At 48.9% G+C, this 24,712-nt stretch overlaps 2 protein-coding genes across 3 annotated transcripts in view; both read left to right on the top strand.

The window, feature by feature from the left end:
* The window catches only part of LOC137420741 (uncharacterized), a 211,194-nt gene that overhangs the window by 18,567 nt on the left and 167,915 nt on the right, over positions 1-24,712 (top strand). The window lies entirely within an intron of this gene.
* LOC137420740 (uncharacterized) overlaps positions 1-24,712 on the top strand; it is a 99,147-nt gene that overhangs the window by 15,693 nt on the left and 58,742 nt on the right. Inside the window, exon 1 of one of the 2 annotated variants that reach the window (XM_078772359.1) lies at positions 17,001-17,025. The exons of the other annotated variant lie outside the window; for it this stretch is intronic. The gene's annotated coding sequence lies outside the window, so the exon portion shown is untranslated. Of the gene's footprint in view, positions 1-17,000; positions 17,026-24,712 lie in introns of those variants that run through there. 2 annotated transcript variants of the gene reach the window in all.

Raw genomic sequence — 24,712 nt, 5'->3', positions numbered from 1 at the left:
GTAATGTAAAGTTGTTAAAGTCATTTAGGAAATAGTTAGGATTGATGAACCCGTCGCACCATACGCAGCCACTTACCTGAGGTGATGATGATGACTCCACACCTGTGTTCGTTTGTTCTGTGTGGCAGGAAAGGAGAATTGCTGTGTGGATTTGTGAGACGCATCACGACGTGGATGAGACATTGGGGTGATTCCATCTCTCCCTCCTTAGGAGGGACTGATGATGAATTGGTGATGGCAAATTTTGATGTTGAGTTGGAGATGGCAAATTTTGATATGAGAATTGGAAATGGCAAATTTGATTGGTTAGGAGGGAGAGAAGACGAATTTGGTTTATGGGAGGAACGGGGAAGACAGTAGGGACGTTGTTGATGTGTAAAGTAGATGTTTATGGGTAGTGTTGTGTTGTGTGGATACAGTAAGGGGTAAGGGAGGGGCAATGTAGGTTACCTGGTGGGGGGGGGGGGGGGGGGCGTACGGTAGGAACGTACCTGTCTCACCTGGTTCCCATGTGCCCCTAGTGTGCATTACCTAATATTGCGTGCACTTTTGCGCCCTTACCACCTTACTCACTTGTCTTCTTTTGTCTCCCACCTCCGAGGATCTGGCTTTGGGGCAGAGAGAGAGGAGAGAGAGGTGCTGGCTCCGCATCTGTGGTCTGTCTGGGATAGATAAGATTGTGTCTAAGTGCCTATCTCTTCTGTGCTTTACCTCTTACCTTGTAATCTACCCCTTTTCTGCATCACCAATTATATCCTCCTCCGGAGGTCTTGAGAACTGTACCCCTTGTGTCGTTTCATTTATCCCAGCCGTTGTGTCCTTTCCTTCATTGATTTAGCATAGCGCGATTTGGTCAACGTTGGGTGGAATCGGGTAAACTGTGCGAACACGGCGGCCATTCCGCTCGGCCCATCATAACATCTTAATCCGCGTGTCCGTAACAATATATATATATATATATATATATATATATATATATATATATATATATATATATATATATATATATTGTTGTGGATATGAGGATTGTGTTTTTTTGTTTTTATTGCTTTATTCTGGACCCTCCTACCTCCAGTCTGTGTATAAAGGTCAAAGGTCGCCATGCACGTCCGCCTTGCCTGCAAAGTTCCAGAGGAACCATCTAGCAGTGCGTCATTACGGATTATAAATACAGATACTGTCACAAGTGCATGCAAAACTCACAGTTACCGACCTGGTTTCGCCCTTGTTGGGGCTTCATGTGCATGGCGATGACGTCATGTTGTCCGCTCATTAGGTTGGAGAACCAGATTACAGATACCATTATTAGTAACTCCCAACCGCAACCAGGTCGACTCCATATGATGAGTGGATACCAGAGGTAACGTTACCGCGTGGCAGGCGGTGCTTATCGCTCCCAGCAAGGTGCAGCAGCAGCTGTATGGGACACCTTGCTGGCGGTTCTCCACTGATGATATGAAGGTCGCATAGTGACTGATATAAAAACTGAAAGGGTCACAGAGTTACAAGTGTATGGGAAACCTCACTGCGTTGCCCTGATGAAGCCCCAACAAGGGCGAAACCAGGTCGGTAACTCTGAGTTTTGCATGCACTTGTGACAGTATCTGTATTTATAATCCGTAATGACGCACTGCTAGATGGTTCCTCTGGAACTTTGCAGGCAAGGCGGACGTGCATGGCGATGACGTCATGTTGTCCGCTCATTAGGTTGGAGAACCAGATTACAGATACCATTATATATATATATATATATATATTTTTTTTTTTTTTTGTATACTGAATCGAGGCTCGTGAAAGAGCTAACATTTGCTTCACAAACAAATCGACCAGACAAACAAAATACACAAAAAGAGGGAGCGGAAGACAAGATGGGGAGAAAAGGGGAAGCACACAAACACAACATCCGATAGCAGGGAGGTGTGTGGAAGGGAGAGGGCCCGGGGGGAGGAGGCATGGGAAGGGGGGGGGGGGGGGGGAAGGGAGAAGTATAAAAGGACTTCCAGGACGGAAGTTGGTATTTCAAAAAGTGTAATTTCAAAAAGTGGAAATATATATATATATATATATATATATATATATATATATATATATATATATATATATATATATATATATATATATATATATATATATATTGTTGTGGATTTGTAATTGTTGTAAAGATCACCCTTTGTAAATGTCATGATCTAATTAATTCATCGCATACACCTAGCCAATCTTAAGCCCTTCTAAGTAGTTATCTCTTTATTCTATGTGAGTTTAAGGCTCTGTTGGCCATTAATTGACACTCCATTGCACCGAATCAAATAAGAATAGCTCCCCTTCAATAATTACATTTCCCAGCCCAAACTCCCTCTCTGGGTAAAGCAGCTTCACAAGCGTGGGGTGCGTGCCCTCTCATTTTGCTGCAAATAGTGAATACGTGCTCCGTGCTCTGTGCGAACAGGAGGGGCGGGGTCGCCGGGAAGAGGCAAGCCCAGGGCGCGCCACGAGGGGCGGGGCTGTTCAGCCCCATGCCCAAATAAGGGAACAAGCCCGTAGCTCGCCACGAGGGGCGCGCCGTTCGGCGCCATGTCCAAATAAGGAGGCAAGCCCGTGGCATTGCCATATAAGGTCACAGAGCACGGGGGGAGGGCGGTACCGAAACGGAACGAGGGCGTGTCACACCCACGCTTGAGGATGAGATATGCGTGCGAAGATCGCGCAAGAGAGAGATGAGTGAGGGAGCCCCACGAGCAGTTCTGCAGAGGGAGTTCTGAAGTGAGAGTTCTGTGAAGGGAGTTGCTTGAAGGTTCATGAGAGGTAAACAAAGTAGGTACAAGGTCGGTGAGAAGGCATGAACGAGAGGCATGATCTAGCAAGACTGAGAGAGAGAGACGTGAGGGGGTGCCTGTATTGCGGCAATAGGCCGACACCCTCTAGGCCCTATCGCCGGTCGGTGAGACGCGAGGCTGTGTTTGCCGGGTTTTCGCCTCGACCCCAAAGCGTGGATCGGAGCGCGCGCTTGGAGCCGGACCTCGACGCCTACCATCTGCCTGGACCCTCCTCTGCCGTCCCAAACCATCCCTGCCTTTCCATCCTTTTGTGTATGTGAGTTTGTTCTGTGTGTCTTGTCCCTGGGTATTAATTAAGCTTGTATAAGTTAATATTTGCACTGTGTCACATGCTTTTTCCATTTTCCCTGTATATAACCTTGACTGCTCCTTTTGCTTAGTGTGTGTTCATAATAAATCCTGTTACTCTTCTGTACGTCTTCTTCTTCTTCCTCTTTACATTCGGTCGCTTTAGAGGTTTCCAAATTGAATACCTGTGGCGCGATTTCGGCCAACGTCCAGGAATCGGGTTAGTCGGGGTAACTGTTCGGCCGCGGTACCATCCGCTCGGCAAAACAACATCTTATCCGCGGTCCGTAACAATTGGTGTCAGGAGTGTCGGATTCGGACCTGAAGCGCTTAGCGCGCTCAAATTACGAGTGGCCCAAAAATTGTATTTTATAAAATCCTAAATTTGAAAGTCGCGCCATGGCTGGTCAAGGCGACGGGATGCCGGTGGGAGAGATAGACGGGATAGAATCGACCCAGGACCTCGGGGAAATGTATGTGGAGGAAAGGGAGGAGGAGAACAATGGCAATGTGGTTGAGGAGGTGTCAGGCGCACAAAATGGCGCTCTCGCGCACGTGGTTGAAGGGATACAAAATGGCGGCTCGCACGTGGTTGAGGAGGCCACGGCCGCGGAACCAATGGGCGTGGTCCAAATGCAAGCCTTCATGGCCCAATTCATGGTGGAAATGCAGGAAAAAAACGACAGTATGGAACAAATAAAGGCCTTTATGGTTAAGTCGGGTGAAGAAATGGAAGACAGAAGGAGGGCTGATAGTGAGAAAATGGAAAGCAGAATGATGGGGGTAATGAGGGACGAAGTGAGGGGTACCAGTGCCCAAATTGGGAAGATAGACAGCAAATTTGAGGGATTAGACAATAAATTTGAGGGGTTAGACAACGGGATAAAAGAGGTAAAAAATGGGTTAAGGGGGTTAGAAAACAAAATGGAAAACAAATTGCGGGAAATAGGGGAGCAATCCGCCCGAGAAATTAAACAAATGGGAGAGCAGATAGAGGAGGTGAAAATCGGGGTAGAAACCAAATTGGATGCCCAAAGGGATGAATTAGGACAGATGAGTGCGGCATCCACAAAAGAGATGGAGGAGATGAAGGAGGAGATACGACGAGGTGTAAGCGAGGAGGTCTCGGGGGTACGCGAGGAGGTAAAGCGAGGTGAGAAGCGTATGGAGAAAGAGGTGAGGAATAATACGGCTAAGTTACAAGGGGGCATAGAGGACCTGACGCAGGAGGTGGAACAGCTGACGGTGGGACAAAAAGAACTAGTGGATCAAGTAGAAAAGAACACTGCGGTACTAGGAGGGTTAAAGGCGACACAAAAAGACATCAGAGACGACTTGATAGCGACGAAGAGGCAATGTCAGATGGTACGTGAGGGACTGACAACGAGGTTGGACGAGGTGACGGAAGTAATGGAGACAAAGGACCGGGAGGTGAGGACGCACATAGAAACGGTCAAGATAGCTGTCGTGAAATTATACCGAAGGTGAACCCAGGGAGTGCTCGCTTATCCCACTAAAAGGGGCGTCTATAAGACCCGGGACAACCGGGGCGCACGGACACTCCAGCGGCACTTACTGTGACATAGTCCTGTAGTTCGAATGGTACGTACGCCCCTATATGCTGCGCTTGCTTTGTTTTACCTGTTGATATCGGACATTGCCCATGTAATACTCTGATTCTAATGTCTGTTGCATGAATGTATTTTTACAGGATGTTACTTCAGATCTAAATGATATTAAACCTACCCAAGGGACAAGTCGTGTCTGTCCTTGATTTTCACGACATTTAATATCATTTAGATCGACGAAATGACTGAACACAAGATGATCATGGTACCGATTCTCGGTGCCGACGCTCAAGCTGAGGGATCGGGATCGGAGTTCACCCACTGGCTCAAAACACTGGAGAATTACTTTGCCGCTCACGAAACAGAGCCCACCGCTGCGGTGAAGCTGTACATGTTACAGTCGAAGGTCCATCACAGCGTTTACCGGAGCATTGCTTGTTTTGAGACGTACGCTACGGCTCTGGCCGAGCTGAAGCGACTATACGTAAAGACACGGAGCGCCGTGCACGGCCGGCATCAGCTCTCCCAGCGGCGACAACAACCATCGGAATCGATCGATCGCTATGCGCAGGAGCTGTGTTACCTATTGGCGGACTGTGTGCAGGAGGTACGGACCCACGAGCAAGTGCAGGATGACCTGCTCCGAGATTCATTCGTCTCCGGAATTAATTCTGGAGTATTGAGGCTCCGACTCCTGGAGGTCGCGGAGCTGACATTTACGGAGGCACTACGGCTGGCACGCGTCTCTACAGATGCCCGTGAACAATCCACCGCTTATGACCACCCACGAGTCGTGGCGGGGACTTCTCAACTCCCGCGACCGGAGAGGGTTACCGCCGAGGATATGGGGGAGGACCCGACCACCACGGCCGAGACTCTGGGTGCTCCTGGAGCGGACTCCGCTTCCGGCCTAACTGCTGCCGCCGCTGCCCGGCCACGGCCTGACCGGTACGCAAAATGTTATTTTTGTTGGAATCGGCAGCACCCTCGATCTGAATGCCCGGCTCGGGAAGCCATATGCCACCTGTGCTCCACCAAGGGCCATTTTGCAAAGGTCTGCACGAAGGCTGCACGGGGCACGCGCACCCGCGCGACCTTGAATGGGCTCATCGCTGAGCCAACGGATCGAGCACCGGACGGAGCGCCTCACTCGGCTTTGATGAGCCGACCTCCTTCTCGCGGGCCTCTGGCTGCACGCACGACCTTGGTGAGATACACCAGGCCGCCGAAACAAATGGCGCGAACGCGACCGGCCACGGTGCGACCGACCTTGACTGGCGTTCGAACGCCTTCTTCAAACAAGCGACATGCTTCTGCTTTGGAAACTCCTCTTGATGTGCTGCAAATGCAGCACGTGACTCGAGCGCCATCTGACGGCGGCTCTTACGAATTACATGCACCCACTCTGGCATATGAAACTGCAGATGGCAGTGATCCTTCTCACGTGACTCGGGCGCCATCTGGCGGCGGCTCTTACGACCTACACACACTCTCTCCGTCAAATGAAACTGCCGATGAGCCAACTATGCGTTTGTCACGAGGATCCTCCACGGGCTGCCCGAATGACCGGCAAACTGCAGCCGGCGTGGGAACGTCCTCTGACAGTGGGTATTACGATTTATATGCTCCTGCTGAGGCCCAACCTGCCGACGATGCCCGGAAGATTGCAGCCGGAGTGGGATCCACCCGCGAGGCGCGATCTTCTCGCCCGGCCGGTACAATACCTGCCGGGTCTGCCGGCCTTGCGCAGGCCATCATTCCGCTCAAGGTCGCGGGCGTTTTTGCGCAATCTTTGATTGACACGGGGTCTACGGATAGTTTTATCAATCAACGACTAGTGCATCAACATGGGTGGCCGGTTCTCGGGACAACACGACGGATCTTCATGGCCTCCCAAGGACTTCGGTTGAGCACAAAAGGGGCATGTCGACTGAAACTTGTGATAAAGGGACGCACGTTCCCGGACGTGTATCTCATGGTATTACCTGCTTTATGTGCCGACGTTCTGTTAGGACTTGATTTCCTTAAGCGACATGGACGTTTGGAAATAGACTTCGGTGGGCCGGACACGCTTGCTGTGTGCGCTCTCGCTCAGATGGACGTGGAGCCTCTCTCGCTGTTCCCCAACCTGACCACTGATTGTACCCCTGTAGCCATCAAATCGCGGCGCTACGCTCGCGCAGACGCGCAATTCATTGCGGAAGAAACGGCCCAGCTCTTAAAGGACGGTATTATAGAACCCAGTAGGTCACCGTGGCGGGCCCAAGTCTTAGTGGTGCGGAGTGAGGCCCACCGCCGGCGCATGGTAATCGACTACTCACAGACGATTAATCGTTTTACACAGCTGGATGCCTACCCCTTACCTGGGATGGACGCCCTGGTACGCCAGGTGGCCCTGTATTCCATTTATAGCACTCTCGATCTGCGTAGTGCGTATCATCAGGTCCCCATCTCTAGGGCTGATCGCGTCTTTACAGCCTTTGAATCGGGTCAGCGGTTGTACCAGTTCACTCGACTCCCCTTTGGGGTAACTAACGGAGTCCCTTGTTTTCAGAGGGCTATGGATGACCTCGTTGCGAAGGAGAACTTGACCGATGTCTTTGTCTATCTGGACAATCTTACTGTTTGTGGGTATGACCAGGAGCATCACGACGCTAATCTGAAGCGCTTCCTCGAGGTCGCGCGGAAATATCGCCTAACCATGAATGCGGCTAAGTGTCGTTACTCTCTACGCACGGTAGTTCTTTTGGGGTACACCGTGACCCATGGCTCTGTCTCTCCGGATAAGGAGCGTCTGCGACCTTTGCTCAATATGGCTCCACCTCGCGATCGGGCTTCGCTGAAACGCGCTCTTGGGCTGTTCGCCCACTATTCAAAGTGGGTGCAAAATTTCTCCGTGAAGCTCCGCCCCCTCGTGGCCTGCGACACGTTCCCCATGGGCCCGGCCGCCATGGCGGCCTTCGAGGGCCTTAAAGCCGACATCGCTGGCGCCGCTGTAGCGACGATTGACGAGAGTGCCTCTTTCGTTTTGGAGAGTGATGCCTCGGATCATGCAATAGCGGCGACTCTCTCCCAAGGGGGACGCCCTGTGGCTTTCTTTTCACGGACTCTCACCTCCGCTGAGCGGAGGCATTCGTCTGTCGAAAAGGAAGCGTACGCGATCGTCAAATCGATTCGGCGATGGCGGCCGTACCTGCTCGGGCGGTGTTTCCAAATCGTCACGGACCAACAAAGCGTTGCATTTATGTACGACACCTTACATGCTCAGCGCATTAAGAATGAGAAAATCACCCGTTGGCGTATCGAACTCGCCGACTTCTGCTACACCATCAAATACCGCCCGGGGAAGGATAACCTGGTCGCCGACGCCTTATCGAGGCCGGCCACTTGCGCGGGGGTTGTAACTTTGGAGGGACTGCGTGTCTTGCACGGCACTATGTGTCATCCCGGGGTGGAGCGTTTCGCGCATTTTGTGCGCAGTGGTAATCTGCCGTACTCGATTGAGGACATCCGCCGGATCTGCCGTGATTGCACTATCTGTGCGGAGCTCAAACCGCGCTTTTACAACCCTCCTATGGGGACGCTAGTTAGGGCTACTAGACCGTGGGAGCGCTTGGCGATGGACTTCAAAGGGCCGCTGCCGTTGTCGAGTAACTCTCGTTATCTGCTCACTATCGTCGATGAGTATTCACGATTCCCCTTTGCTTATACGTGCGGGGATATGTCGGCTGCCACGGTTATCCGGTGCCTGCAGAATTTGTTTTCTATGTTTGGGTATCCGGCCTACGTGCATACCGATCGGGGTGCGGTGTTCCTGTCTCAGGAGGTGAGGGGCTACTTGCTCCAGAATAATGTCGCTTCGAGCTACACCACCCCATACCGGCCCCAAGCGAATGGGCAGATCGAACGCTTTAATGGGATTATATGGAGGGCCGTCATGCTAAGCCTCCGGACCCTCGGCCGAGGCCTCGATAAATGGGCGTGGTCGCTACCTGCAGCTCTAAACTCGATCCGGGCTCTCCTATGTACCGCCACCAACCAGACTCCTCACGAAAGACTGTTCCACCACCCTAGAAGCTCGGGTAGTATCCATTCTTTACCCAGGTGGCTCGATGAGCTGGGGCCCGCCTATCTCAAACGAGCGGTTCGCGCTAGCAAGTACGACCCCCTTGTTGATAAGGTGCGGGTCCTCCAGGCTAATCCCGAGCATGCTCGCGTGTTAACGGCGGACGGCCGCGAGTCTACTGTCTCCGTACGCCATCTTGCCCCATGCGAGGACGACGACAGGGATATCGACGAACCCATCTACGAGTCTATGGACTCTACCGAAGCTTCCTCTATGGAACTACTACCGTCACTTCCGTCGTCACCCACTCCCTTGCCAGAAGGCGCTGGGGCGCCCCCTCCGACACCCACCTCCGGCGACTATTCCGACGCGGGGGACTCCGGGCTTGGGGACGCCGTACCTGGTAGTTTCCGAACACGAACTGGCAGGGTAGTTCGCCGCCCCGACCGCTACGGGTGGACCGACTGACGTGGATTGACGTGACCCATCCGATTAATGCTGACGCTTGCTTGCCACCTGCCGGGCGGCAGTATAGTTCTAACGGCGGGGAGAATGTAGTGAAATTATACCGAAGGTGAACCCAGGGAGTGCTCGTTTATCCCACTAAAAGGGGCGTCTATAAGACCCGGGACAACCGGGGCGCACGGACACTCCAGCGGCACTTACTGTGACATAGTCCTGTAGTTCGAATGGTACGTACGCCCCTATATGCTGCGCTTGCTTTGTTTTACCTATTGATAGCGGACATTGCCCATGTAATACTCTGATTCTAATGTCTGTTGCATGAATGTATTTTTACAGGATGTTACTTCAGATCTAAATGATATTAAACCTACCCAAGGGACAAGTCGTGTCTGTCCTTGATTTTCACGACAGTAGCCTTAGAGGACGAGATTGAGGAGACGCACCGGGAAATAAAGGAGGTGAAGCAAAAGTTAGAGGAAGTGGAAGAGGAGGTGAGTGAAATTAAGAAGAGACGGAGGGAAACTAAGAGGGAGATAAAGGAGGAATTGATGGAATATGTACAAGGTCGGTGCTCAAATCGTGATGGTGTGCTCACTAACCAAATAAAGAGTTTGCAGGTGGCGAAGGAGGTGCGGAGACGAGGTGCCAAGGCGAGTGGCGATATACGAGGAAATGTATATGATGTGAGGGGAGCTTCAGTCGGCTTGGGGGTTGATTTGGATCCGGGTGTTCGTGAGAGGCCGTTGGTGAAGTGTGCGACAGGCACGGTGTGCGAAGGAGGAGGTGTGCGAGAATGTCCGACTCTGGGGTGTGTGAGGAAAAAGTGCGCCGAGGAGTGAGTGTGCTGTCGAGAGTGAGTTGGTCGCAGCGCGTGTGCGAGGGAGCACATGGAAGCGTGTAGTGGGGAGTGTTACAGAGGATGTAACGAAAGAGTGTACACCTGTGGTGAGTGTTACGGAGGGAGTAACGAGAGAGTGTGCGCAAGAGGATGCACGAGAAAGGTGTGTAACGGACAGGTGCATGAGGAAAGAGTGTGCTGTCAAAAGTAAGGAAGAATTCACACCTGTGGTGAGAGTTACGGAGGGTGTAACGGGAGAGTGTGCGCGAGAAATGTGTGTAACGGACGGGTGCATGAGTACAGAGTACGCTGTCGAGAGTAAGGGTGAGTGCGTGACCGAGTGTGGAGGTGAGAGTAGTAAGAGTGACACGGAGCGTGAGTTGGTTGTGGCAGGTGAGAGAGGATGTATACCTGGAATGGAAGGATGCACACCTGGAATGGTAGAGCGCGTATGGGAATGCACGCTGGAATTGGTAGTGAGGCACGTGGTTCGGTGTGCAAGTGAGAGCACACCTGTGGTTGTCACCGAGGAGGTGACCGAGGAGGGGGCGCGAAGAGGTGTGTTGGTGAGGTGTGCGAACGACGAGTGTGTGCAAAGGTGTGTGGTGGTCAGGTGTGTGACAAAATCTGTAAGCGGAATGAGTGTATCTGGGTGTGTCAGGGAAGGTGCAATGACAAAGAGCACGGAGACGGCTGGATGTATGAGCAAGGAACGAGCTGCGGGGTGTAAGCATGCAGGTGAAGCATTGACGCTAACCGGGTTAGCGGTTAGAACGACGTTTAGCCGAAGCGGGCCCTCGGTGCGTGCATGGCTTCGCGTGCCGCGAGGACCAGCGGGGATCCGAACCACGGCGGTTTCGAAAGAACCGCTGTACGCGATCCACGCTGGGCCTCGCTCGGAACGGCCGCGTCCGTGCTCCACTAGGCGGAGCGGGCAGCCCGATAGGAAGGGTCGTCATGGCGACCCCTTTTAGTTGAGGCGTTCCGGCAGGTCGAGATCGGGCCATTGGATGGCTCTGTGCCGAGATGGTGCGTGGGATCTCGGCCCGGGTAAGCGTCCTTCCCTGCACCAAATGCCGGACGCATCCAGCCGCCGGCACCAAGCAACCCGCATTCATTGCTCGGCTTTGCGAAGCCGAGCTTTGGAGAAGTGAATTGGTGCACCGAGAGGCACTAGGGAGTAGACTGTGGTGATGAGGATAGTGTTTTGGACCCGAAATTGAAAAGCAAAATTTGATGATTGGTAATGGCAGAGTGATGATTGATGATTGGCAGATGATTGGCAAATGTTTGATTGGTTGAAAGTTGGTGTGCAAAATTGGTAGTGGAAGATACCCGATGTGGTGGGATGGCAACCCTGCCATCTCTCACAAAGGGGGCAAAGGAGCAATAGTTTTATGGGGTTTATGGCAGTGAAAACTAGCCTGGGAGGGTTAGGATATAATGATAGGGATCTAGAGAAGATAACCTTAGGTAACGTTAAGGTTAGGTAGTGACAATGATACCTGTAGTGGGGACGCAGGTAGATTAGTGTGGATGATAATGACGTGGTATGTGCTTAGTTTAAAGGGAAGACGGGGAGCACTAAGTTAGCAGGGCAACAGGTAGTTTAGAGGATGCCGTGTGATTGCACAGGTGTGCAACTGAACAGGTGGATGGAGCAGTGTTTGAATGAGTGATGGTGATGTGTGTTGTGTTGACCAAATGGTCCAGGAAGGAAGGAGGGTGCAGGTGGCACCAGGTGTGATTGCACAGGTGTGCAACGACAGGTGTATGGAGAATGGTTGTGTGGAATAAATGGTATGGAGTATATGGAGTATTGGAATGGATGGTCGTTGAGCGAGTATGGTGGAAACTGTGGAGTGGAGTGGATGGTGCGAAGATGTGGATGGGGGAAAGGAGGATGGACCCCCATCACGAATACCCGGGGAGGGTAGTGTAAGTGTTAGGTAGAGGGTACAGGTAAATTGTGGTTGGATATTGGCATCTGTGGTGCGAGGTGAAAGAATGGTATTTGGATGGGTGCATTAGTGTTGTGGAAATGGCTGGGCGTGTAGCCTGTTGGTGTGTGTAGTTGGTTGACACTCCGCCACTGTTAGGATGTCGGCCAGGTGAGGCCGCAGGTGGGCTCTGGGAGCCGGTAGAGTTGTTGTGGATGGGGCCCGAGGATCCGGAGGACGGACCCGGGTAGCCCAGTGCCAGAGGGCACCAAGGGGTGACAGAGCCAGGAGGGGCCTTCCCCAATTAGATAGGTTAGGTCAAGGAGCTTGGTAAGCTCGGGTGGCAACTACAGTGTTGGAGGTGTGCAGGTGGGTAGACCTGCTGGGAGAGCTACACGACCCAGTCCAGAAATTGTGCAAGGGCACAGGGAGTTGAATCGGGGGAGTGAGACCCCAAATTGATGAAGCACCACAGTTTGGTCAATGGGAATTGGTTTTTAGAACCCATTGTGTAAGATGGCCAATGGATTTGCAGGGAAAGACCCCGGGTAGTGTAAAGTGTATTAAAGTCATTTAGAAAGTAGTTAGGATGAAGATCTCCTCGCACCATCTGCATCCACTCACCTGAGGTGACGTAACTCCACACCATGCCATGTTTTATTATTTTTATTGTGCAGATGTTTGGAATGTGAGACGCATCATGACGTGGGTGTGACATTGTGCTGATATTCCATCTCTTCCTCCTTATGAGGATTGATGATGAATTGGGTGATGGCAAATTTGGGATAGAGGGATTGTGGGAACGAATTTGGTATAGGGGAAATATGGGGAAGATGTGACAGTAGTGACGAATTTGTAAATGTGTAGATTTTTGTAAATATGGGGTAAGGGCAAGGGTAGAGTAGGTGACAGGGGGGGTGACCTACGGTAGGGACGAGTTTTCTCACTTCGCTCTCCGTACGCACTTCGCCTTGCATTGCCTTGATTGATGTGTACCCTTGTGACCTTACCCCTCGCTCATCTGTCTTTCCCCCCTTTGTCTCCCACATGAGGACCTGTGCGCCACTGGGCGCCGAGGGGAGCGTGCGTGAGTCCGCCATTGTGCGCCCGGAACTCCCAGAACCAGCTGTCTGCATCGATGCACCACATTATGAACCATATGTCTGTGGCCGAGCACCACTTATGGACCCCATGGGTTGGGGCATGGCCCCTCTGCTGGAACCGGCCATGAAGGCCCGAAATCTTGCTGGCGGACCTTGATCACAGGGCACCGATGCCCCACAGGTGAACCACACTAGTCGGCCCCCTGTGGGCCATAAATAAAATAAAAATGGACACGTTTGTGCAAGTTTTATTGCAAATAGGCCGCCAGCAAAGGAAGATGACAACACCAGGAAGATAGCAATAGCCAGCAGAGGGAGCCGAAGAGCAAGACACCACCAAGGGTTTGTTGGTTTTATTTTTATGAACTGAGATGACTGTGCACCGATTGGTGCTTGAGGGTGTTTTGGTGCGTTTATGGGTGCTTTCATCGTGCGTTGATGCAGAGCAGACTGTCTCTCCCTCCCCAAAAGAACAATCACAGGTCCTGGGTTAGTTTTGTAAATAAAGTAACGTCATTGTAAATAATGCTCCCCACCGTCAATGTATAGTTTGAAGACCATTCCGCAATTCGGTTAGCTGTGGGCGTGAGTCTGTTAGGTAGGGTGCAATGGAGCAGCGGGACATATTTATTTATGTTTTAAAACTGTCGCACTCAGGGTCAGGTTAAATGTAGAGGGAACTACACCTACGTGCCACACTAAAAGTTAAAGTTATAGGCCCGGGACGTTCCTAAGAGGAGGAGGGTGCAGTGTTGTGGATTTGTAATTGTTGTAAAGATCACCTTTTGTAAATGTCATGATCGTTGTAAATACCTCCATAAATGTAAAGGTCAAAGGTCGTCCTCTTAATTAATTCATCGCATACACCTAGCCAATCTTAAGCCCTTCTAAGTAGTTATCTCTTTATTCTATGTGAGTTTAAGGCTCTGTTGGCCATTAATTGACACTCCATTGCACCGAATCAAATAAGAATAGCTCCCCTTCAATAATTACATTTCCCAGCCCAAACTCCCTCTCTGGGTAAAGCAGCTTCACAAGCGTGGGGTGCGTGCCCTCTCATTTCGCTGCAAATAGTGAATACGTGCTCCGTGCTCTGTTTGAACAGGAGGGGCGGGGTCGCCGGGAAGAGGCAAGCCCAGGGCGCACCACGAGGGGCGGGGCTGTTCAGCCCCATGCCCAAATAAGGGAACAAGCCCGTAGCTCGCCACGAGGGACGCGCCATTCGGCGCCATGTCCAAATAAGGAGGCAAGCCCTTGGCGTTGCCATATAAGGTCACAGAGCACGGGGGGAGGGCGGTACCGAAACCGACGAGGGCGTGTCACACCCGCGCTTGAGGATGAGATATGCATGCGAAGATCGCGCAAGAGAGAGATGAGTGAGGGAGCCCCACGAGCAGTTCTGCAGAGGGAGTTCTGAAGTGAGAGTTCTGTGAAGGGAGTTGCTTGAAGGTTCATGAGAGGTAAACAAAGTAGGTACAAGGTCGGTGAGAAGGCATGAACGAGAGGCGTGATCTAGCAAGACTGAGAGAGAGAGACGTGAGGGGGTGCCTGTATTGCGGCAATAGGCCGACACCCTCTAGGCCCTATCGCCGGTCGGTGAGATGCAAGGCTGTGTTTGCCGGGTTTTCGCCTCGACCCCAAAGCGTGGATCGGAGCGCGCGCTTGGAGCCGGACTTCGACGCCTACCATCTGCCTGGACCCTCCTCTGCCGTCCCAAACCATCCCTGCCTTTCCATCCTTTTGTGTACGTGAGTTTGTTCTGTGTGTCTTGTCCCTGGGTATTAATTAAGCTTGTATAAGTTAATATTTGCACTGTGTCACCTGCTTTTTCCATTTTCCCTGTATATAACCTTGACTGCTCCTTTTGCTTAGTGTGTGTAAATAATAAATCCTGTTACTGTTCTGTACGTCTTCTTCTTCTTCCTCTTTACATTCGGTCGCTTTAGAGGTTTCCAAATTGAATACCTGTGGCGCGATTTCGGCCAACGTCCAGGAATCGGGTTAGTCGGGGTAACTGTTCGGCCGCGGTGCCTTCCGCTCGGCAAAACAACATCTTATCCGCGGTCCGTAACAATATATATATACTCGTGGGGTCACCCGTGGGAATCCCACAGGCATGGACGTGTGTGACATTTCGACATATTGAGTTAGATGCTGCACCTGTTTCACAATAACACACACACACACACACACCTCGTTTTTTCATTTCTGTATCTCACAATTCGGTCTCTCTCTTATTCACACACCCACACAGACACACATGCATACACATACACACATATCCATACATATACACACACACACACACACGTACACACACATGTACACCCACACACATGCACACACACACATATATATACACATACAGACACACACATATATACACATACACACATATATACACACACATACACATGTGTACACACACATGTACACCGACACACATGCACACACATACACATATGCACATACACATATACACACACATATATATATATACACATACACACATGTACACCCACACACACACATACATACACACACACACATACACACACACAAACACACACACATATACACACACACACACATATACACATACAGACACACACACACACACAGACATATATATACACATACACATATATGCACGCACACACACACACACACACACACACACACACACACACACACACACACACACACACACACACACACACACGCACGCGCGCGCACACACACACACAAGATCGAACGCTTCAACGGGAGTATATGGAGGGCCGTCGTGCTCAACCTCCGGACCCTCGGCCGGGGCCTCGATAAATGGGCTTGGTCGCTACCTGTGGCGCTGAATTCGATTAGGGCTCTCCTATGTACGGCCGCCAACCAGACTCCCCATGAGAGACTTTTCCACCACCCGAGGAGCTCGGGGTGTATCCGGTCATTACCCAGTTGGCTCGCTGAGCCCGGGCCGGCCTATCTCAAACGGGCGGTCCGCACGAGCAAGTACGACCCCTTAGTAGACAAAGTGCAGGTACTCCAGGCTAATCCCGAGCATGCACGTGTGATGACGGCAGATGGGCGTGAGTCCACTGTCTCCGTACGCCATCTTGCCCCATGCGGGGTCACCGACCCTTATAAGGAATCGGACGAGCCAATCTATGAGACTATGGACTCTTCCGACACTTCCGTCACTGAACGTCTGCCGGCCCTCCCTTCCCCACAGCCACCCTTGCCTGAAGGCTTGGCGGTACCCCCTTCGTCACCTGACTCCGGCAGCTACTCCGACGCCGGGGTCTCTGGGTTATGTGATGCCGTACCCGGGGAATTTCGGACACGTGCTGGCAGGGAAATTCGCCGTCCGGACCGGTACAGTTGGGCCGACTGATTCCATGATTCCGCACCCTGTTAATGCTGACGCCTCGCTCGCTTCTAGCCGCACGGCAGTGTAATTCTAACGGTGGGGAGAATGAAGTGAAATCGTATTAATGCTGAACCCAGGTGATGCTCGCTGCTCGCTGACACCGCTAGGGGGGCGCGGCTATAAGACCCGATGCAACCGTTGCTCTGGGCGACTTCTCCTGTGACATGTTACATTGACTAGTAGACTCGCTAACGGTACGTACCGCATAGAATATTACGCTTGCTTTCATTGAACTATATTATGGATTGACCTATGTGATGCCAAACCTTATTTCTATTGCATCCCTGTATTTGCAGAATGATGTCAAAGGTCTTAATGGAATTAAACCAACATATGGACTAAAGTTGTGGTCTTGAATGATTTCCACAACATCATGCGAGCACGATGAGGCCGTGCATTGTCATCTTGGAAGACAAAGTTTCCTCGAAAGGCTGCACGAGCAAATGGAAGCAATGTTTCTTGCACTTGAATGGTTCAGGTTTACATTCAGAACAACCAGGTCGGTTTTGCCCCCTGCATGAAAAGCAGCCAAAACGGTCACCCCACCACCTCCAGCTTGGACTCTTGGCACTATACAATCTTTGTTGTAGGCTTCATGCACTTGTCTGCGCACTCGGACGCGGCCATCTTGACGATAGACCAGAAATCTAGACTCGTCACTGAAGATCACGTGATTCCAGTGTCCTGGCTGCCATTGATGGTGCTCTCTGGCCCACTGCAATCGGCGCTGGCGGTGTTGTCTGGTCAGGCGTGTCTTTCTCAGGGGGCGCCTGGCATGATAGCCTGCTTGAACCAGTCGTTGGTTGACTAGCCTTCTGGATACAGGCACATTTGTCAGTTGCTGCCACTCAGCCCTAAGCCGATTAGCTGACTTGGTACGGCCATTGCGGACTAACCGGTGCAGCTGGCGATCATCCCTCCTTGTGGTTCTGCGGGGACATCCTGGCCTCGGTATTGGAGTAGGGACACCCCTCTGAGCATTTCGTTTCAGGATCTTTGACACCTGACCTTGAGTGATGCCATACTGCCGAGCAATAGCACGCTGTTTCATGCCGTAATTTCGTAAAGCCACCACTCCATGACAAACAGCATTGTCTAGTTGACGGACCATCTCCAGAGGAAGCGGCAGTAACTTTTGGAGACGTGCAGCAGTTGTTTTCCACTAATACAGAACGCAACAACCCTTGTATACCCGACTGTGAAGCCAATCATCAAATGCACCTGTCCATACATTTTGCCACGCCACCTGTGATATAATCCTGTTGTTGACTTCTTGCTGCGACAGACAATCAGTGACATGGTTCTTTTAACAAATAAATCACCAAAGTGTAAAAGAAACTCACCAGATTGATATACTGAGTTAAGAAAGTAAACCCAAGTCAAGAAAAAAAAAAAAAATTCCATATTAAATGCCAAGTCTGTATGTATGTAATATATATATATATATATATATATATATATATATATATATATATATATACATATATACATATATATATATATATATATATATATATATATATATATATTATATATATATAATTATAAAATTGAAATCTTGTGTGTTTGTATGTAACATTCGATCGGTCCGGGGGCGTGGCTTACCCCTTTGAGAGAGTAGTAATATCCACCATTTTATTAACTCGCATAGCTTTGAGGCCTGTTTTGTAGGCCCGTGGTGTCTTGCTCTCTCTCTCAGTTTTATTTCAAATCAAATTCGATATATCATTTCATTTTTCACAGTCGCTAACATAGTTTTAGACTCGGTTGAAAAAAAACGGGAAGAAAATCCGATGAAAGTTTCCGTTTATAGAACGAAATGAATTCTGAAAGGCTTGTATCTTCAAGGCCATTGAGTCTGTTTCACGCCTTTATCTTCAATGTAAGTCGCCATCTGATTTCATTTTTATCGATGGTTTTAGACTCGGTAAGGCCATGGGCCACATATGGTCCACGAGCATCCCCCCCACCTCTAAACCAAACCAACTTTTTTTGAAGCCCAGAGGCATACTAAACACGATTCCAAATGTTACCAAGAAAAATTTAGGGATGCAATGCCCATTTCGGCTCAACAAAGTAGGGTACCCTCATAATTATGCCGACGCTCTCCGACGTCGACCGAACTTTGACTACTGATTATAATCTTCCACCAGAGGCCTCAAATAGCTCCTATTTCAATATATGATATACCAAATGAAAGATTATGAGCTGTTCTTTTTGAATATGTGGTAAATGAAACTATTGGGACAACTAGTTAAATAAACAGCTCTGCGGAACACAATAATTCAACCCGCGACTGCTTCTTCAATGAAATATTGGTATTTATTTCACAATCAGATTTTTTAACATTTATTTACATGGAAACTTTTCAATGTTGTATTAATCTCTTCATCGTGTATTACATTTGCTTTCAGGCGATACCTTCATATTTTTTCTAACAAGAGCCAATCTGAAATAACAGCCATTTGAATGTTTTAGATTCAACGTTGTGGAACGTTAACATGCACTATATTGAATCCAGTTATGCAGGCAATACCCATCGGCATGATCCCGTAATGTTTTTATATGCATTGTAATTAATTGATTCACTTTTTAGATCACAAGAAAAATTGTCACTAGCTAGCAAAATCCAAATTTGCCACCAAAAGTGACATGACAGTGCCCTCTCCTACAACTATGGGGATTGTCACTAAAAGAAATGAATATGTAACCCATGCCTATTTTAGTTGCATTTCAGATTCATTTTCCACAAATGAATGTTTTAAATACATAGTTAAGATCTCTCCTCAATATGGAAGAAAACAGGTAACAACCATTTGAATTAATTAAGTTTAACTGCTGTCAATTTACATATTTAAGTTTTCTATTTGCAGATTATACTAATTATAAATAATGGATATCTTGATATATGGATAAATAACCCCTGTTATTAACTTAAGCAAAATAGTAACTGCTTTTTAAATTCTTATTTTATGTGTACTTTCAGATGCGAGTAGGACTTAGACTGCGATGCTGACATCTATACTTGGAGAACCGTGCATCTAACCATGGCTTCGACATCCCACAAGAAGCGAAAGCATTGTACATCTGACACGGAACCCATTTGCATCATACACGTACCAGGGCTGAAGTATGGACCAATACAGCTGATGACGAATGTAAAGGATCCGGAACTGAAGATGGAAAAGTTGAAGGAGATCAAGCGTAGAAGAATGGCTGAACCTCAAGATTCACCCTATCGACTTGAAGAATCATGCAGAAAACTACCTGACATTATTGAAGAAGTGCATGGTTTTCACCGGGAATGCTATCAACGTTTTACGATGAATCTGAACCGCTTAAAAGAAGCAGAAACATCATCTTTGCCAGAATCCCGATCAACCCGCCGATCATCTAGTGATCACATTATCTTCCATGCTGATTGTATCTTCTGCAGATCAGAAGCAAGAAAGAAAGTAAAAATCCAAGGCAGCTGGACAACCGAAGGCCTCATAGACTTTGAACGGGAAGGCTGGAAACATGTCATTGATGTAGCAGAGGTGCGAAATGATGAAACTCTCCTTTTACGCATCAGGGGGCATGACCTCTTTGCATGTGAAGCAAAGTTTCACAGGTCATGTCGAAACAGATACACACAGAACCCTGAAAAATGGCGAAGTGATCGACTTGATGAACAAGAGAGACAGCGTGAAGTAGAAAAAGCTCACCAGATGGCAATGGCAGAAGTGACAAAAGTGGTTGACAAAGAAATTATTGCTGAGAAGAAAATTATGAAGCTATCTGTCTTGCTGAAGGTCTACACCAATAGGCTTCAGGACAGTCCACACCCGAATCCCAACTTCAGGAGCACCAACCTCAAGAAGAAGCTCGAGAAATATGATGCTTACCAAAGGAGCCTGGGATTTTGTCAAATGGGAGATTTCCAATCATACTTGGTATACAATACTCAAATTAATGTCGATTCAGCTGTTCGAAAAGCCTATCAATTAGCTTCAGAAGACACAGTTGCACTTCGACCAAGAAGCCTCCAGACTGGAAACAGTTCCTGTCAAATGACGAGAACAAACTTCAATTTATCCAGATGTTGCTCAGGTTGTGGAGAACGGATGAGTATGCCTCAAAGCTTCATGGACGAAACGTGATACTGATATGTGATGGGGTGCCACATAAGCTGACATCTGAAGATGGGACAACAACTTCATCACACTTATTAGATTCGATGACCTCATCACAAGAAGAAACAGACTCGAGGATTATACTCTACTGTGAGTATGCTCAAAGCAAGAACTTCAACTATGTGCGAGTGAAAAGTCCTGACACAGACGTCTTCTTCATTCTATTGCACTATGCACACCGACTGGCTGATATCACAGTCCTCTTTGACACAGGAACAGGGAATAAAAAGAAGCTGATCAATATCTCAGAACTGGCCCATAACTACTCCCACGAATACTGCACGGCTCTCATGGCTCTGCATGCCTTTTGCGGCTGTGATACAACAAGTGCATTCAGAGGGATTGGAAAAGTAAAGCCTATGAAAACACTGCTGAAAATCCCTCGATATGTTCCAGTGTTGGCACAGCTGGGTGATACTTGGGACATTCCTTCACAGCTTCTGGATGACCTTGAAGCCTTCACATGTGCCATCTATGGTAGACCAAGGGTTTTAAAAGTGGATGACCTGCGACTCCTCAGGATAAATGAGCTATGTGCTCGTGATGAGATACTAACGCCTTCACAAAACATCGACATGGCCACTTTACCTCCCTGTAGAAGAAGCTTGCTTCAGCACATTGCGCGAGTCAACTATCAAGTGGGAATCTGGAAACGAGCACATATCCCTAAACCTGATGTTCCGCTGGCACACAATGGCCACGGATGGACACAAACAGACGAGCATCTCGAACCTCTGTGGTATGACGGAACTATGTTGCCTGCACAACTCTCGGATCTAGCCCGTACCGTTGCTCCTGGTACAGTCAACGACGACGATAACGACGACGACGACGATGATGATGATGATGCACTCATGGCTGAGAACAGTACCCTGGATGGAGATGAAACAGACAGTGACATAGAATGAACACTAAATCATGTTTATCCATGTTTCAAATTTGTCTATAATGTAATTGATTAACCAGATGTGTTCCTGTGTTTTATGTTATATTTGATATGTATAATTCAAAATGAAATGTCTGTGTGTCTGTGACCGCCGATGGCTGTGGGCACCACACCCGGGCAAACGGCTTATTGGTGGGTGTGTGTGTGTGTGTGTGTGTGTGTGTGTGTGTGTGTGTGTGTAGGTGTGTGTGTTTAGGGGTGTGTGTGTGTGTGGTTTTTTTAGTATTGTGTGTGTAACAAACATGTTTAGCAGAATATGTGTACATTCTCTTTGTCAAAGCTTTGAGGGTTAAGCGATTTTTGGCACTATGTGATGGCCATATTGGATAGAGTCACAACTATTGATTAAAATAAATAAACATGTTTGCTTAGTATCTTGTATTCTCAACAAAAGAAATTTAAAATCAGTTTAGTATATATGCATATAAAAACGTTATGTAATATAGGTATTGCTGTGCAACTGGATTGTTAATATAGTACATGTTAACGTTCCAAAACGTTGAATCTAAAACATTCAAATGGCTGTTATTTCAGATTGGCTCTTGTTAGAAAAAATATGAAGGTATCGCCTGAAAGCAAATGTAATACACGATGAAGAGATTAATACAACATTGAAAAGTTTCCATGTAAATAAATGTTAAAAAATCTGATTGTGAAATAAATACCAATATTTCATTGAAGAAGCAGTCGCGGGTTGAATTATTGTGTTCCGCAGAGCTGTTTATTTAACTAGTTGTCCCAATAGTTTCATTTACCACATATTCTAAAAGAACAGCTCATAATCTTTCATTTGGTATATCATATATTGAAATAGGAGCTATTTGAGGCCTCTGGTGGAAGATTATAATCAGTAGTCAAAGTTCGGTCGACGTCGGAGAGCGTCGGCATAATTATGAGGGTACCCTACTTTGTTGAGCCGAAATGGGCATTGCATCCCTAAATTTTTCTTGGTAACATTTGGAATCGTGTTTAGTATGCCTCTGGGCTTCAAAAAAAGTTGGTTTGGTTTAGAGGTGGGGGGGATGCTCGTGGACCATATGTGGCCCATGGCCTATAAAAGAAATAATTGAGAACATTCACGCACACACGGGAAATTGCAGAGATATATTTTAAAAATCGCGCCACGTTGATATACGAAAATACACCGCCTAAAATAACAGGCATACAGTATATATCTTCATCATTTCATTCAACATTATTACCCGGAAGCAAAATATGTTTCAGGAAATTACCGAGAGATATTTCTTCGATTTTTAAAATTATTTATATGCGCATACACTTAAAATAGGTTTATTTGAAATCTTTAATTTTCACAATGTAATTTATTTGTCATTTGATGATCGGCAAAACGATAGCACAAACACAATACTATTTGCAGGAAGAATGTCGTATCAACCCTCCGACGGCGCTACGGACGCGGACAACGAATCACACCTCACGTCTATGGACGCGAATAGCAACATCCGCACGAATCAGTCATCAATGATTTTCATTGACGCGCCTGGAGGCACAGGGAAGACGTTTCTTATTAACCTGATTCTCTCTAAAGTGAGAGCGAGTGGAGAAGTTGCCCCCTGCGGTGGCCTCATCTGGCATAGCTGCTACCCTCATGCCTGGTGGAAGAACAGCGCACTCAAGGTTCCAAATCCCTCTGACACCGAGGGAAGATGGCGTATGCAACATCGATAAAAATTCCACTATCGCAGACCTCTTTCGAAGTACAAAACTCATCGTGTGGGATGAGTGTCCTCTGATCAGGAGAGAGAGTTTCGAGGCTGTGGATCGCACGTTGCGTGATGTATGTGACAAAGACGAGCCTTTTGGAGGGATCTTGACGATATGCTGTGGTGATTTCCGTCAACGTGATCGGAGATAAGGGCCGAAATCACGTGTCCCAGGTAAGTGATTTAGAACGCTGGAGAGGTGAGCCTTATGGCTTGCTGGCCCAAATAATCTCCCTGATGATGTCCAGCGTTCGCTTTAGTTCTATTCTCATATCTATTCAAACTGACATTGACCCAACGGGTCATGGGTCGTCTAGGGGTAGCATCATCATCATCATTGGCTGAGGGGTAGCATCATTGGCTGAGGGGTAGCATCATTGGCTGAGGGGTAGCATCATTGGCTGAGGGGTAGCATCATTGGCTGAGGGGTAGCATCATTGGCTGAGGGGTAGCATCATTGGCTGAGGTGTAGCATCATTGGCTGAGGTGTAGCATCATTGGCTGAGGGGTAGCATCATTGGCTGAGGGGTAGCATCATTGGCTGAGGGGTAGCATCATTGGCTGAGGGGTAGCATCATTGGCTGAGGTGTAGCATCATTGGCTGAGGGGTGGCATCATTGGCTGAGGGGTAGCATCATTGGCTGAGGGGTAGCATCATTGGCTGAGGGGTAGCATCATTGGCTGAGGGGTAGCATCATTGGCTGAGGGGTAGCATCATTGGCTGAGGGGTAGCATCATTGGCTGAGGGGTAGCATCATTGGCTGAGGGGTAGCATCATTGGCTGAGGGGTAGCATCATTGGCTGAGGTGAAGCATCATTGGCTGAGGGGTGACATCATTGGCTGAGGGGCGACATCATTAGCTGAGGGGTGGCATCATTGGCTGAGGGGCGACATCATTGGCTGAGGGGCGACATCATTGGCTGAGGGGTGACATCATTGGCTGAGGGGCGACATCATTGGCTGAGGGGCGACATCATTGGCTGAGGGGCGGCATCATTGGCTGAGGCGCGACATCATTGGCTGAGGGGCGACATCATTGGCTGAGGGGCGACATCATTGGCTGAGGGGCGACACCATTGGCTGAGGGGCGACATCATTGGCTGAGGGGCGACATCATTGGCTGAGGGGCGACATCATTGGCTGAGGGGCGACATCATTGGCTGAGGGGCGACATCATTGGCTGAGGGGCGACATCATTGGCTGAGGGGCGACATCATTGGCTGAGGGGCGACATCATTGGCTGAGGGGCGACATCATTGGCTGAGGGGCGACATCATTGGCTGAGGGGCGACATCATTGGCTGAGGGGCGACATCATTGGCTGAGGGGCGGCATCATTGG

Source organism: Myxine glutinosa, chromosome 2, assembly GCF_964187855.1.
Source record: "Myxine glutinosa chromosome 2, kmMyxGlut1.1, whole genome shotgun sequence".
In the NCBI taxonomy this organism is placed as follows: Eukaryota; Metazoa; Chordata; class Myxini; order Myxiniformes; family Myxinidae; genus Myxine; species Myxine glutinosa.
Note: the sequence above shows the minus strand (reverse complement) of the source record. Positions and strands in the feature narration are given on the sequence as shown.